Source organism: Primulina tabacum, chromosome 7 (genome assembly GCF_025594145.1).
Source record: "Primulina tabacum isolate GXHZ01 chromosome 7, ASM2559414v2, whole genome shotgun sequence".
In the NCBI taxonomy this organism is placed as follows: domain Eukaryota; kingdom Viridiplantae; phylum Streptophyta; class Magnoliopsida; order Lamiales; family Gesneriaceae; genus Primulina; species Primulina tabacum.
In genome coordinates, this window is record NC_134556.1 from 3,896,116 (window position 1) to 3,914,103 (window position 17,988).

Sequence of the window (17,988 nt, forward strand, 5' to 3'; positions counted from 1 at the left end):
GTCGAGTGCTGGCTCTAAATCTCCCACTGTGATAGAAGAGATGGAGGAGTTGAGAAAGAAAGTAAAAGTGCTGGAAGGGCAAGTCGGCTGTAAAAGCGACACTCGATTTGAGATCAAGGGATGCCTCTTCTCTGATACCATCATTTGGGAACCATTGCCGGGGCATTTCAAATCGGCTAGGTTTAAGGAATATGACGGGAGTTGTGATCTTGAAGAAGATCTCTCCAGATTTGAAAATATGGTCATTCTGCACTGCTATGGAGACCAAATTAAGTGCAAAGTATTTCTAACCACCCTGGTTGACTCGGCCCAGATATGGTTCGAAGGGCTGGCATCCCAAAACATCCAATCCTTTGACGATTTCAAAAAGTATTTTTGCATCAGTTCAGCAGCAACAAGAAATTAAAAAGACTGCTTTCAGTTTATTTGAGGTGAGGCAGAGGCCAGATAAGACTTTCAGAGCGTACATCAAAAGATTCAACCGAGTGGCTTTGGATATCCCTGCTTGCGCTCCTGAGACGAAAATTACTGCATTCACACAAGGCTTGTGGGAGGGAGATTTCTTCCGATATTTGGTAAAAAAATTTCCCAGAGATTTCGAAGATCTCTTGTCCCAGGAAGAAAAATACATCAACATTGAAGAAGCCAAAAATAAGAAGAGAGAGGCTTTGAAGTGAATCAGGGGAGACCCGGTTGTCAGGCCCGAAGAAAGAGCCCATAAAAGGGGCAGCTCGAGGCATTTTTCTCATATCCCCCTGAGAGTTTCTCGGGATCGGAAAATTCATGAGTACAGTTCAGACATAACACAGAATCCGAGTTCAATGGTGCGATTACCAAGACTAGAAAAAAAGGGTTTTGTACCCTCCATAAAGAATGCTCTAATGATACTAGCGAGTGTCAAACTTTGAAGAAAGAGTCCAATCGACGTTCTGTGCCAGAATCTAGTATGGAAAACGATTTGCCGAGGTAACCACGTTGGTTAGCCCGGCTTCTCGGGCCTAATACCTTTGGAAAACCAACAGGGGCCACGAGTGGAAGTAGGAAGGGGGAGGAAAGCTCCCGGGAGAAAGGAAATAGGCAGCCATAAAAGAGAGCCTTATCCCCAACTTGAGGAGTAATAATAATGATCTCAGAAGGATCAACAGATGGTGACTCCAACAGGGCCCGGAAGGCAAGGAGTAGAAGAGACTGTCTGGAGGTTGATGGGAGAAGAAGAGACGGGCCGGTTATAAGCTTTGGCCTAGAAGATTTTAAGAGAGTTAGCCTACCTCACAATGATGCCCTTGTTATCCAAGCCAGGATTGCTAACTATGATGTGATGAGAGTCTTCGTTGATAACGGTAGTTTTGTTAATGTAATTTTCAAGGAAGCTTTAGCAGATGGATTTGCAGTGGTACAGGCTAGAGTCAGTTGACACTGCTTTGTTTGGTTTCGCGGGCCATGCTGTTTACCCAGAAGGAGAAGTAACTCTGCCATTGACTTTGGAAACTGGGGAATTGCGGAAGACAATAATGACAGTTTTCACTATAGTACATGCCGCATCTTCATATAACATCATCCTCAGGCGGCCCGATATGAATGAGATGAGGACTGTGGCCTCTACTTACCATCAAAAAATCAAATTCCCAGTGAGAGGTCAGGTCGGAGAAGTTAGGGGAGATCAGCCATCTTCTCGAAAATGTTATGGGGATACGGTCCGAGTGGATTAGAAAAAGGCTAGGAGGGAAGATAAGGGGAAGAAAGCGACTCAAGAAGAGAGAAAGATGGTTGAAGAAAGAGAAGTGCATTTTGTTGCCGAGGAAGAACAGGAAACAATGGAGATTGAGCCAGGAAAGCAGATCCAGGTGGCCCGAGATCTCCATGTCTCCACCCGGGTTAATCTTTTGGCCTGTTTAAAAGCTAACATTTGTGTTTTTGCTTGGTCTCAACTGGAACTAATCGATATCTCACCCAAAGTGATTGAGCATAAATTTAACATTATTCCGGGATCCTGAACTATAAAGCAGAAAAAGAGACATTTCGTCCCTGAAAAAGATAAAGTCATTAACGAACTGGTGCAAGAGTTGCGGCGGGCCGGTCACATTCGGGAGGTACAATTTTCTACATTGCTCTCTTATGTGGTTTTTGTCTCGAAAGCTGCAAGGAAGTGGAGGATGTAAGTGGATTTCCGAGATCTGAACAAAAGCTTGTCCCAAAGATTGTTATCCACTTCCTCGGAGCGATCAATTGGTGGATTCAACTTCCGGTTTCGAATTGTTGAGCTTCATGGTTGCTTATCAGAGATATCACCAAATCCCCCTTGCCCGGGAAGATCAAGATAAAGCCAACTTCATCACTTTTGGAGGCAGTTTTTGCTATGTGGTAATGCCCTTTGGATTAAGGAATGCTGGGGCCACATACCAACGCCTAATGAATCAAGTCTTCCGAAAACAGATGGGGAGGAATGTGGAGGTGTATGTGGATGATATCTTATTCAAGACCCGGGAATTCTCTTGCTTTGTTTCCGATCTAGACGAGACATTCGCTACCCTAAGGAAGTATGGAATAAAACTCAACCCTACCAAGTGCATTTTTGGGGTAAGAAGCAGAAAATTCTTGGGTTTTCTAGTGACGGACCGAGGAATTGAAGTAAACCCGAAAAAGATTAAAACAATGCTTGACATGCCTTCCCCCCAATCTATCTGGGAAGTGCAAAAGTTTACTAGGAGGATTTCTGCCCTGTCTCGATTCATTTCCAGGTCTGCACACCGAAGTTATCCGTTCTTTCAGGTTCTAAGGAAGGCACAGAAGTTCGGGTGGGATGAGAAGTGTGAGCAAGTTTTGCAAGATCTAAAAAAGCACTTGGCCGAATTACCAATCTTGGTAAAGCCTGAGCCCAGGGAGAAATTATTGGTCTATTTTTCTACCACAAAATACGCTGTTAGCTCTGTACTCATCCGAGAAGAAGGGACAAACCAGAAGCCGGTGTATTATGTTAGTCACGCCCTCAGGAGAGCAGAGCTAAAATATAGTGAAGTTGAGAAAGTAGCCCTTGCTCTAGTAATGACTGCCCGGAAGCTGCGAACTTTTTTTTCTCACACCCAATTGTGCTTCTCACCAACTCCCCACTCAGTAGAATCATGACTAACCATGAAGTCTCGAAGAGAATGATAAAATGGACAGTAGAGCTCGGAGAATACGACATTGAGTATAAGCCCCGGGTTGCTATCAATGCACAAGCATTTGGAGATTTCTTGATAAAAGTGGTTCAACCAGAAGTGGAGGAAGTATGGAGAGTTTTTGTTGACGCTGCATCAAATTCGTCGGGATGCGGGGTCGGAATAGTTCTTGTTATCCCATCAGGAGAGAAGATTAAATTAGCTCTATGAATTGATTCTCGTGTCACCAATATTGAAGCGGAATATGAGGATGTTCTTGCTAGATTACAAGCCACCAGGGAAGTCGAAGATTCCCGTGTCATTATTTACTCTGATTCTCAATTGGTTGCCCAGCAAATCAAAGGAGCATATGAAGCTAAGGATGAGAAAATGCTCAAATATTTGAGACTCATCACAACCCGGGCATAATCCGTGACTGATTGGAACATTGAGCAAATTCCTAGGGATGAAAACGTGGAGGCTGACACCTTGGCCAAAATGGCTGCCTCCTTGTCAGACGTAAGCGCCCAAGAGGTCTTATGTTTTACCCGGTTGGTTCTTTATGTTGAGGAAGATACGCCATCAACCCGGGAGAATTCATGGATGACATCTTTAATCGAATATATCACTCATGCCGAGATCCCAGAAGATCGATCGCAAGCATTAAAAATTAAGAAGCAAGCACACAGGTGTTAGAGTAGATGCCCTGTAAGCCAACTGTTGGCTGGGAATTTATTGACTTAAATGTAATAAACAATTTTTATTTTAATATAATTACTTTTTAATGGTTTTATTTTACTTTATCTGTATACCCATGCAATCAGCATAGATAAAGTTCTTGATTATGCTTAAATACAAGTGAATCGTAATTCGATGTTGAAACTCATTTGTAAACATTGCATATTCTAAATTTGTTTCTAGTCGATTCAGCCTCCTTAAATAAGGATAAAGGCCGCTTGAACTCGAGACTAGCATCTGTGATGTTGTGTACTGCGTTTCTTAGTAAGGGCATAGAGATGTCCAAATATACAGTTGGGTAGTCATATGATGATTATACCGAACAACCCTCCCTCGAACTTTCCAAGTGGTTATCATTCATCGAGAAAATAAGTCTGTGGTTATGATTGTACACCATTAGTCCTTACGACCAGGGACAACACTGAGGTTCTATATACTAGGGCTGTGCTTTGACTCGTTTACCGGCTCTAGGAGAGTCATCAGGTGGCGTGGTTGGAAACAGTTGCGACACATATAGGAGCTGCTGCATTATAGTCATGGATTCACCGCTCACCTATGGGTGTGCATATCCTATGTGATTTGATGAAATAATAGTTCGTGGAATCTCTGGCCAGAGTATGAGATGTACATTAAAGAAGGAGTTCTCCAACCGTACATGCGATGCCACAATTTATAGTTATCACATAGTTATCGAATCAATATGCAACCCTCGGTGAACCAATGGTTGCAGATTCGATCGGGATATATGAGCTGAAGGGACCGTACTGTACGTTAATCATAATCAACTGGTTCTTGCACGTACTATCAGTGATACCTAGGGAATCATGGGGCGATGCTACTAGATGCTCTTACCATGATTCGATGGGTTTAATCAGAAATATGATTTCTGACATTCTCATGATCAATTGTTGATACATAGAATGGGGCAAATAAGGGTAAGCCCGAATAAAGGATTATGTCCTGAATCACAAGGAGTTGTGAACCCACGGTTAGCTGTATCCCTGAACCATTGAGGGCCACACAAGTACTGGATCATTTGTTCTCGTTGGGAGAATAAATTCAAGGAACTAAATTTATATTATGATATAGTAAATTTAAGGATTTGAATTTATCATCATTAAATTTTTAAAAAATAAATTCAATGAGTTAAATTTATGAGATAGTAAATTTAAGAAGTTGAATTTATGAAATTTAGAGAAAAATAAATTCAAGTAGTTGAATTAATAAAATTTAAGAATTTAATTTATTAAACTCAAAAATTGGGTTTATTAAATATTAAATTTTTGAGGTGATAAAATTCAAGGAGTTAAATTTATAATTTAAATATTAAATTCAAATGTTGAATTTATAATGTATTTAATTTATTAAGCTCGAAAGTTGAGTTTATTAAATATTAAATTAAATATAGTGGGAAGTATGTTTAATGGACTTGTAGGAGTACAATTCCAACATACTAAATAATTAAAGTTCTTAATGGACTTTGATTAATTAATTAAACTAGTTGGACTAGCCCAAATAATTAATCAAGCCCATTAATATTAATTATTTGTATTAGGTCTTGGCTTAATTATAAAGAGGAGTGATCAAGCCATAACCCTGAAAACCACCATTGTCTTTTTCGAAAATCACCTCCTTTTCTCCCTCTATATCCGCCTATACCGGATTAGTTGGAGCCAAGTGAATCAATTCACTAAAGGTATATTATTAAACTCCCTATGAATGTTTAATCATAAAACCATATGAGTGCTCAAAAAAATATATTTTGATTGTCAAAATAAAATAAAAAATTTTAAACTTCCGCTGCGTTTGGGTACGAGAAAACCGAGATCCAACAGTGGTATCAAAGCCAATGTTTTTCTAAATCGTATGGTTATGATATTGAATAATTTATTTATAACCACACAAGAAAATTTTTCAGAAAATTATAGCACCATAAATATTATTTTTTTAGAAAAAAAATAATAATAAATTTCGGATCTGCCAGGAACTGTTCCAGGCAGACCACGCGCAGCGCGGCGTGCGGAGCATCCACATGCTGCGCGCGGCGCCGCGCGCTCCTGTACGCGCAGTAGTGCCGCCACTGCCCGAAACGTTCAGGCAGCGGGCGGGCAGCACTGGCGGCTGCCCGGGAATGTCTCGGGAAGCGTGCTGGATGATGGACTTGAATTGTTTGAGCCTAGGGTGCAATTTTCTGATTTTTTCAAATTTTTAGGCAAAATTGATATTTTTGAAAATTGATTCAATTTTTATTTTTTGAAAATTTATAATTTTCTTGTAGAATAAATAATTAGAATATGAATTTAATTATTTATGATAAAATGAATTTTACAAGAAATCAATTGTTATTTATTTAATTAGAAATTAAATAAAGGAGTTTATTTAATTTATTAAATTATTTAATAATTGTGGTGGTTAGTGATAAAATTATTAGATATATGATTTATCAATTAAATTAAATTGTTTAATTAAATTGATGTTAATATTTAATGTTAAATGCATGAAGGATGATCGAGAGCCTTGACCAATGTGTTAGATGTATGTTAGGATATTTTACTATTTTTTATTCATTTTGTTAATATTTGATATTATTAAAGTGGGCTTGGTTTATGGCCCTTTCCCACCCCCATGAGATGTATCCCTTATGTGTCATAGATATTTAAATGTAATCATTAGAAATAGTGGGAGATCAAGATTGGAAGATAGTGGGTCCGATGAACAAGATGAAGACATGTAAATATTGGAAGCTCTTGTAATAGTTGCATTTGCATCCCTGCATTCAACTAGGTTTTGGACCTGGATCCATGTATGGCTCACATGGATCTAATAGTGTTGGCGATCGATCAACATTATTTATTGTTGAATGTCATATTATGATATATGCGATATATATTAGTATGCATGTATGTATATTATTAAATAATATAGTTGCATGGATCTGGCAAACATACAAACTCGTGGCACGCCATTTTAAAAATTAAAATGATGAGACAATTTTAAAATTAAAATCCCACATTTTGAATATGATTAAAAATTCATATCAAACCGTAAAATTAAAAATTAAAAGAGTTTAATTTTTCCTTACCTTCCATTAATCGTGGTTGCATGTTGATCGTTACCCGCGGACAGTGTCTGGCTCATATTATTGGGGAGGCCTGGACGCCAGAAAGCTGTGACTTCCACCGGACATATGATGTGAATTGAGTGGAACTCCCATGACTTCGGCTCATATTATTGGGGGAACTCATGGAGACCATCTACTACAATTCAATATTGATGGGTCGGTTTGACACGCGAAAATAAACGGCGTCATATTATTGGGTCCTTATTAAACGTGAGACAAAACACGCGGAGGTTGCATAGGGATGTAATTGGATTATACCTTTTAGAAATTATAATTAGCTGATATCATTCGGGATTATAATTGACGAATTGGACTCTACGTGGCCACTAAGGAAATACGATTTCCCTTTTTCATTAGAGGGTGGTGAAAATGTCAAAATAGTGGGAGGACATTTATAAAATAAAAATCCATATTTTATATCTTAAAATTATTTTAAAATAATCGGCAACTATTATTCTCTTTCCATATCAGTATATTTTCGATTTCGTCACGTAATCCATTTTTGTTATTAACAAGCTAACCGAATCTAATTTTCAAGACTGGTTGGAAAAATTGCTCTAAATTCGGAGAAAATGACATACACAATAATGTCAGTCTTGTTGAACTGACAATGCATGCAAGATGGTGGGACCATATTGTCCAAGCTAAACTGTAATGTGCTCGCTTTTATGTCAAATGAACTGTAGGGACAGTTTGAGGAAATGTTGAATGTTGCTGACATTCGAATAAACATGCAAGAGTTGCATGGTACATGAAACTCGTACAGTGATGCACACAATTTTAAAAGCTCATGACTACATGCATGCAAAATGGGGCTCTGGTCCATTAGCGTGGTGTACATATGATTGGGCTTATTGAGAATGTGGTGGGCCTAGGAATATGTGATTCCTAACGAGTTAATCGATGACATCAATTTGTTGTCTTTCTCTTCCTCATTTGACGGGGTTATGGTGAACTTCAATTTGAATAAGATATATGATAGCCTTGAAGAGATAGTCAATACGCTTATAACTTATGATATCACCATAAAACAGGGAATTGTTGTTTTTTTAATGTGTCTCTCGTCAGACGTAAAATGGCCCACAAAGTAAGGGAAAGAAATGTTCTGCCCCTAACAAGAAAAAGAAACCCAATAAGAGGCAAACTCTGAAGGACACTTAAAAGGCCTACAAAGCCCGATAAGTTAGAACATATTTATTTAACTGCAAGAAGTCCGGACATAAGAAATTATATGTGCCAGAAATGTTCTGGAAATGATAAGCGAATGTCCAAGTAAACATGATTTTCAACAACAAACAAAAGAAAGTTAGATGACCCAAATCTCACATTAATATGGCACGCTAGACTATGTCACATTTCCCAAAGAAGGATGCACAAACTAGTGGAGAAGGAATGTTTGACTTGTCAGACATAAATTATCGACCTACTTGTAAATCCTGTCTAAAAGGAAAAATGACAAAGACTCCATTCAATGGAAACGTGGAACATGCGCATGGTGTACTGGATATGATCCACATAGACGTTTGTGACCCGCTAAGTGTTAGCACAAAATATGGGTAATCCTACTTCATTACCTTTACTGATGACCATTCGAGGTATGGGTACGTTTATTTGATGAAAAACAAATCTGAAGCATTTGAAAAGTTTAAACATTCAGATCTGAAGTAGAGAACCTGCTAGAAAGAAGTATTAAGGCACTTCGATCTGATCGAGTTGGAGAATACTTGAGTGCTGAAATTATGGGTTATCTAAAAGAGAATATGATTCTCTCAAAGTGGACTCCAGCAGCAACACCACAATTGAATGGTGTTTCTGAATGTCGAAATCGAACCTTGATGGACATGGTTTGATCCATGATGGGATTCATTGAATTGCCTATTTCGTTTTGGGGCTTTGCGCTTGAAACTGCGGCAATTTTGTTGAATAATGTCCATACTAAATCAGTGGATAAAACACCATATGGGATATGGATGGGAAAAACTCCCAAATATTCTTACATGAGAATATGGGGATGTCCTGCTTACGTGAAGCAGACAGTGGGAGACAAATTGGATAGTAGATCCATTTTGTGCTACTTTGTAGGATATCCAAAGAATTCTGTTGGATATTACTTCTATCACTCTAATAAAACAAAAGTGTTTGTTTCAAGAAATGCTACCTTTTTTGAAAGAGAATTTCTATTAGATAGAAAAGGCAAGATGATAGAACTTGAAGAAATTCAAGATACTTCCTCAACTATAGAAGTTGAACCCATTTTCCAACAACCAGTAGTTGAAGTACAAGCTCCTAGAAGGTCTGATAGGGTTATTAGACCACCTGGAGTCTTGTGTTGGATGTGATCCAATAAACTTTAAGGAAGCAATATCTGATACTGATTCAACCAAATGGCTTGAAGCCATGCAGTCAGAAATGGACTCTATGTATTCAAACCAAGTCTGGACATTAGTGGATCCACCTGAGGGAATCGTTCCCATAAGATGCAAATGGATATACAAAAGAAAGCTTGGGGCGGATGGGAAGGTAGTGACCTTCAAATCAAGACTTGTTGCAAAAGGTTATACTCAAAGGCAAGGAATTGACTATGAGAAAACTTTTTCACCAGTTGCTATGTTTAAGTCCATTAGAATACTACTAGCCATAGCAGCATGGTATGACAATGAGATATGGCAAATGGATGTAAAGACTATATTCCTCAATGGAGACATCAAAGAAGAAATTTATATATCTCAACCTGAGGGATACACATCAGTAGAAAGTGAGCATAAGATATGCAAACTTCAGAGATCAATATATGGTCTCAAGCATACGTCAAGGAGTTGGAACCTCATATTTGAATCACTATCAAAGAGTTTGGTTTTGCTAAAAATCGTGAGGAACCATGTGTGTAAAAGAAAGTTAGTGGTAGTGCAGTGACATTCCTAGTACTTTATGTTGATGATATCCTTTTCATTGGGAATGATGTAGGATTACTACAATCAACGAAAGCATGGTTAGCAAATAAATTCTCCATGAGAGAAATGGGTGAAGCATCAAATGTATTGAGAATACAAATCTATAGAGATATATCAAAGAGGATGCTAGGGCTCACCCAAGCCACTTAAATCGATACCATTCTGAAGTGATTCTTTATGGAAGAATCCAAGAGAGGATACTTACCAATGTGTCATGGTGTTTCTCTATCAAAAGCTATGTGTCCCAAAAATGATGAAGAGATATAGATGATGATAGGTAATCCATATGCATCGGCCGTTGGTAGTATCATGTATGGTATGATATCGACATATCCTGATGTTGCTTATGCTCGGAGTGTTACAAGCAGATATCAGGCGAACCCTGGTCCAATTTATTGGAAAACCGTGAAAGATATTCTTAAGTACTTGAGAAGGACTAAGAACTTGTTCATGGTTTATGGGGGTGGAGAATTGAAATTGAAATGCTACACTGATTCTAGCTTCCAATGTGACATAGATGATTCGAAATCGACCTCTGGTTTTTTATTCATGCTAAATGGTGCAGCTGTCTCTTGGAAAAGTTCCAAGGAAGACACCGTTGCGGATTCCACCACTGAAGCTGATTACATTGTTGCATCTGCTGCAGCAAAAGAGACAGTTTGGATGAGAAATTTTGTCCAAGAGTTGGGCATTATTCCCAATGGAGTTGATCCAGTCCCGTTGTACTGGGACAACACTGGTGCCGTTGCGCAAGCAAAGGAACCAAGATCTCATCAGCGATCCAAACATGTACTGAGGAAGTTCCACATCATACGGGATATAGTGGAAAGTGGAGAAATATCAGTCGAAAGAGTCCCCTCTACAGATAATGTTGTTGATCCACTTACAAAGCCCGTGCCAGGACCATTGTTTGAAAAGAATCGCGAAGGAATGAGATTAAAGTTTATGGGTAGTTGGCTCTAGGGCAAGTAGGAGATTGTCAGAGTAGATGCCCTGTAAGCCAACTGTTGGCTGGGGAATTTTCGACTCAAGTTTAATAAAAAATCTTTATTTTAATATAATTTACTTTTTAATGGTTTCGTTTTACTTTATCTGTATACCAATGCAATCAGTATAGATAAAGTCCTTGATTATGCTATATTACAAATGAGTCGTAATTCGATGTTGAAACTCATTTGTAAACACTGCATATTCTAAATTCGTTCCTAGTCGATTCTGCCGCCTAAAATAAGGATAAAGGCCGCTTGAGCTCGAGACTAGCATCTGTGATGTTGTGTAATGCGTTTCTTGGTAAGGCATAGAGATGTCCAAACATACAGTTGGATAGTCATATGATGATTATACCGAACAACCCTCCCTCGGACTTTCCAAGTGGTTATCATTCATCGAGAGGATAAGTCCGTGGTTATGATTGTACACCATTAGTCCTTACAATCCGGGACAACACTGAGGCTCTATATACTAGGGCTGTGTTTTGACTCGTTTATCGCTCCAGGAGAGTCATCATGTGGCGAGGTTGGGTACAGTTGCGACACATATAGGAGCCAATGCTTTGTAGTCAGGGATTCGCCGCTCACCTATGGGTGTGGATATCCTATGTGATCTAATGAAATAATAGTGCGTGGAATCTCTGGCCAGAGTATGAGATGTACGTTAAAGAAGAAGTTCTCCAACCGTACATGTGATGCCACTATTTATAGTTATCACATAGTTATCGAATCAATATGCAACCCTCGGTGAACCAATGGTTGCAGATTCGATCGGGATATATGAGCTGAAGGGACCGTACTGTACGTTAATCATAATCGATTGGTTCTTGCAGGCACTATCAGTGATACCTATGGAATCATGTGGCGATGCTACTAGATGCTCTTACCATGATTCGATGGGTTTAATCAGAAATATGATTTGTGACATTCTCATGATCAATTGTTGATACATAGAATGGGGCGTATAAGGGTAAGCCCGAATAAAAGATTATGTCCTGAATCACAAGGAGTTGTGAACTCACGGCTAGCTGTATCTCTGAACCATTGATAGTCACACAAGCACCGGATCATTTGTTCCCGTTGGGAGAATAAATTCAAGGAGTTGAATTTATGATAATTAAATTTTGAAAAAATAAATTCAAGGAGTTGAATTTATGAGATAGTAAATTTAAGATGTTGAATTTATAAAATTTGGAGAGAATAAATTCAAGGATTTGAATTTATAAAATTTGAGATTTTAATTTATTAAACTCAAAAATTGGGTTTATTAAATATTAAATTTTTGAGGTGATAAAATTCAAGGAGTTGAATTTATAATTTAAATATTAAATTCAAATTTTGAATTTATAATGTATTTAATTTATTAAGCTCAAAAGTTGAGTTTATTAAATATTAAATTAAATATAGTGAGAAGTATGTTTAATGGGCTTGTAGGAGTACAATTCCAACATACTAAATAATTAAAGTTCTTAATGAACTTTGATTAATTAATTAAACTAGTTGGTATAGCCCAAATAATTAATCAAGCCTATTAATATTAATTATTTGTATTAGGTCTTGGCTTAATTATAAATAGGAGTGATCAAGCCATAACCCTGGCAACCACCATATTGTTTTTCGAAAATCACCTCCTTTTCTCCCTCAATATTTCGGCCACCTTGATTAGATTTTAGGGTTGAGCCGTCTCTCAATATTTTGATCTCCAACATCAAAACTTCTTCTAATTTTTCTAGTGCAAATTAGAAGAGGAACAAATCTTCTAGTCGTGGACCTAATTAGAAGGATTGAAGGAAAGAGTTCTTGAAGAAAGTTCGTTGGGAATTCATCAAGAGCTATATCCGCATATATCGGATAAGTTGGAGCCAAGTGAATCAATTCACTAAAGCTATATTATTAAACTCCCTATAAATGTTTAATCATAAAATCATACGAGTGCTCAAACAAATATATTTTGATTGTCAAAATAAAATAAAAAATTTTAAACTTCCGCTGCGTTTGGGCACGAGAAAACCGAGATCCCACAACAGGTTCGTCCTTTAAAATAATGTATTATACATGAAATCATACAAGGTTCCTTTGCTCAAGTGTTTAGCGTAGGGTGAAGTGGAGTATGTTCTCCGAGAGATTCATGAGGGACGATGTGGTGAACATCTCGGGGAGCAGCCCTGGCTCAGAAATCGATATTAGCTAGATTCTTGTGGCCCAAGATGAATTAAGATGCCACCCAGCTTGTTCGAGCGTGTAAGGCTTGCCAGTATCATTCTAAATTTCAACACAGTACAGCTATTATTATGCGACCTATCTCGACATCATGTCCCTTTGATCAACGGGGCATGTATATTGTGGGCCCTTTCCCTGTAGCCCAGGCACATAAGAAGTTTTTTTTGGTGGCTGTGGACTATTTCTCTAAGTTGATGGAAGCCGAGCCTTTGGCTAAGATTACTGATGATGAAGTGATGAAATTTCTCTGAAAAAATATTGTTTGCAGATTTGGTATGTAGAACCCGTAACTTAGACTACGTATAAACCATGCATAATTCTAGTATTTAAATTAAAATGATTTTTGTTGCATGAGTATTTAAAGTGCCTTTCTTTAAAGTTAATTATTTCATTTCAGTAGTTTTAATTTTATTCTTTCAGTTATTTCAGTGAGGCCGGACTGGAGTTGGAGCTTTGAGATAGAATTTAAGATTTAGAAAACATTTCTGGAATTTATTTTAGCTAGCAAGTAAGTTCATTTAAGTTAATAAGGAGGTTTGGGGATTTAATTTAATTACTTGAGGTGAGTAGGAAATAAGTTCATTTAAGTTCCAATCATTAAGGGTTTAATTCACTAAATTAATTAAAGGATTAGTGAGGCTTTTAAGGGTTATTGATTTACTAGATAATCAACATTTCCCCCCCATTTATTAGTGAATTTTCGGCCACCTTAGATGTCTAGACCATTGCCTTGCCAACTCATCACCCTTTTGACCCATTCCTTGTTGTGTTAGCATGCTAATCTTTTTAATTACTAGTCAACCTTATTTAATTAATTAATGAGCATTATATTAGTCTAGATTAGCAAGGATTATCGGCCAACCCTTTCTAGATCCATCCAAGAAGACTTGATAGCAACTAGAATTCAAAATTCAAAAAGAGTAGACTTGGTCTTGATATCTTTCCCTATATTTTTGCACCCATTCTCCTCACTCTTTTAACCACTATTATTCCCCCATCCATCACCGAAATTCAGAGTGTTTTTGAGAAGAAAAATCGTGGCTAGCACTAGAGAAATGAAGAGATAAAATCGAGCAAGCTAGGGAGAATAGAAAGCGCTCCACCTCCTTCGCGCCGGATCGTCTCTTCTTTTCGTTTTTCTTTCAAACGAAACCAGGCATGCATATATTCTTCCTTGACTCTTCAATCAAGTCCTAATATCAATTATTTTCATTACATGATCATATTTTATTAAGCAAAAACCGAAATACCTCAGCATTTTCAGAAAACTTCACATGCAGAATTTTCGAATTTCATGATGCAGCTTCACGGTTTTTGCTTGTTTTTGTACCTTCAGGTGGTTGGCTCGATTCCAGGCTCCCAAGGCGACATCTAGACATGTTCTAGGATGGATTAGGATAACTTTAATCCAGTACTTCAACCCCCATGCTTGCTGGAAATTCGAAAATGACAGCAACTCCATTGCTGTCCATTTGTGTTCGAAAAAAATTCAGTTTGTTGTCATGAGGGGAAAGGATCTGATCTTGGCTGCCCCAGGGGCCTATAGCCATGGTTAGATCACTTCCCTAACATGTCTAAGACGTGAATAAGTCGCCCTTTTGGTGGCTTGGTCCATGGTTAATCGGTTTTTAAATCAAACGCAAGAACAGCCCCTCCCCTTCTCGGCCCCTTTGATTTTGACAGCATGTGATTGTTCGAGTATGGTGGAATGGTGTGGATCTTGGTTGGCCTAAAGCCCTTAGCCACGGTTCACACCATGCCCCAAGATGTCTAGATCGTGCCATTGTCAATCAAATGGCCCCTGGAACGAGACGAGACAACAAGTGAAGCACAACACCCCTCACGCGCGCAAAGGTGCTCTCGGGTGAATCTTTTCAGTTGGTTGCTGGAATGGTGAGGATTGTGGCTGGCCTAGGGCCCCTAGCCATGGTTCAAATCATTCCTTTGGATGTTGGTAAGAGGTTTTGGTCGGTGGTTCAAGCCCCAATGGCCATTAGCCTCGCAAAACGACGCAAGCAAACCAAGCACGGTTGCTGTATTTTTGGGACAGCAACTTGCTGTGTCGGTTCGGTGGCTCGTTCGAGTTCTTGGTTGGCTTTTAGCCTATGGCCTTGGACTGGACAGTGCCTAATTGAGTTAGGAAGGTCATGTTTTTGACCGTTCGTCATTCGGATCATTTTTGAGATCGTACGAGAATTTACGGTGCGATGTGCCAAATTGACTCTCGAAAGAGCGTTTCATGTTTTCACTATTTTAGGAGCATTATTTTATCATTTTAGGCGTATTTTAATCATGACTACATGACGGTTCAGTGTTGGTTCGGGTTGGTTCGGATTCATGATTAAATACGAAGTCGGTAGGCGTAATTGTCACATTTTAGAATGTTATTGCATAGTTTGGTCCCATAAATCTATTGCATATTTTTCATGACATATTTAGGTTGCAGTGAGCCTGGGAGCGATTCAATCCAAGCAGTAAATTATTACAGGATATTTAATTGTGCAATTTAATTTTATTACGTGCATAAATATATAAAATGTTCATTTTTGAGATTATGCGATATTGCTTGTGGCCATTTCACTATCATGGGATTATTGCTAAATCCGGTCGCCAGTTACCGGTATGGTCGCCAGTTACCGGTCAGTTGAGTTTGTTTCACCCAGTATACTGTGGCTACAGTCTGATCAGACGTTTACTATTTTATCCGGTCGCCAGTTACCGGTCATGGGAGCATTTTATTATCCGGTCGCCAGTTACAGGTCAGTTTCAGTGCAGGGGCCACTTGCGTATACCATAATCTCACCAGGAAAATTATTACAGGCTATTTCAGTACAGGGCTCCAAGGAGCAAACATTTTTACCATGATATTTTCAGTTCGGTTATGCACGTATTATAATTAATCATGACACGACACTTTTACGATATGACTCATGACACGACATTTTTATTCCATGAAATTTTACTATAGTATTTACTCGTTATTTACGATATATGTATGTTGAGTCTTTAGACTCACTAGACTTGATTGTTGTAGGTTCTGATGATGCCGTGGCCGAGGGCGGGGACCAGTGAGCAGGTTCGAGTCGGCAGTAGTAGGATCCGAGGACCTCAGTTTAGCATTTATTTTTAATTGATGGCTCAAACGTTTTAATTATTGTTGGAAAAACTTTTTACTGTTATTTCAAAAATGTTAGTTCTTCCGCTGCCACATTGAACATCAAACTTTATTTATAAGTTCATTTATGAAGGAGGCAATTTTAATTATTTAAAAAGAAAAATTTTAATTTTTCCGCAAATTTTCCAAGTAAGGATTGTAGGCCTTTACAGATGGTATCAGAGCGGTGGTTCTGTATAGGGTTGTACTACTACTGACCAAGAGAAGCTCACGAAGTCACGTCTTCGGTCTGTAAGTTTATATTTACGCATTTTCTTTAAAGCATGAATTATTTTCTTAACGGCATGATTTCATGAAGCATTTTATGTCCAGATTCATTTTATTTGTTCAGTATTTAAATTTAAATAAATTATGGAATTATGCATGTTAGTTACGTATGGGTTATGTATGGAACAGTATGCCCCCTAGACGCATCCTTGAGCGCCCTACTGGGGAGGAGCCTCGCCGAGAGGACAGAGAGGAGCCGAGGCAGGAGAGAGACTTACCACCTCCACCTCCACCGGACATGAATGCCCAGATGTTAGCTGGGATGACTCAGTTCTTCGCACAGTTTGCGGGGAACAATGCTGTGGCGACCAGGCCGACAGGACCCGAGGCTGTCTACGAAAGATTCATGAAGATGCGTCCGAAAGAGTTTTCTGGGACGTCTGACCCCATGATTGCTGAGGGCTGGATCAAGTCACTCGAGGTTATCTTCGAGTTCATGGAGCTTGGAGATGCAGACAAAGTCCGATGTGCCACATACTTATTCGGAGGAGATGCCCGCTTATGGTGGGAAGGAGCATCGGTAGCCCTGAACATGGCTACGTTCTGAGTTGGGTACGCTTCACGGAGGTGTTCTACTCCAAATACTTTGCTGAGGAAGATGCGCACCAGGTTGACCACTTAGTTTATGAGCTTGGGGCAAGGAGATATGACTGTTACGGAGTTCATCCGTAAGTTCGAGAGGGGTTGTCATTTTGTACCCCTGATCGCAAACGATGCTAGAGCCAAGATGATGCATTTTCTGGTCGATCTACGGCCGATCTTGCGCCGTGATGTTAGGGTGTCTGACCCTACTTCTTATGAGGTCGCTGTCTCCAAAGCCCTAGCCGCAGAGCAGGATCAGCGTGATATCGAGAGAGATCGCTTGGGAAAGCGACCAGCCCAGGTACCGCACCGCCCTCCTCCTCAGCAGCATCAGCAGCAGAACAAGAGGCCTTTTCACGGGCCGCCTAGAAACAGAGGCCAGCAGCAGCAGCGGGGACGCCCAGCCCCGAGGGCTCCTGAGCGTCCAGTCTGTCCTAAGTGTTCACGTCGCCATCCTGGAGCATGTTTGTATGGCTGAGGAAAGTGTTATAGGTGTGGTAGTCCAGACCACTTACTTCTGCAGTGCCCTCAAAGGAACCTGCCTACCCAGGGCAGAGTGTTTGCTCTCCATGCGACGGAGACGAACCCCGATACTATGCTGATGACAGGTACCTTAAGCTTTGAGTCTGCATTTGGAACTTAATGTTTTGGGTTAATATTTTGAACATAGAATTGAGTTAGGATTGGCATGCTCTACTTTGTAATATTTTGGAAATTTAAGTTAGAAGAACTTCAACCTTTGCATGTCTATAAGTTTAGTCCTTTGTAACTATTGGGTTCAACTTAGAGTTCCGATCTTTCAGGGAGA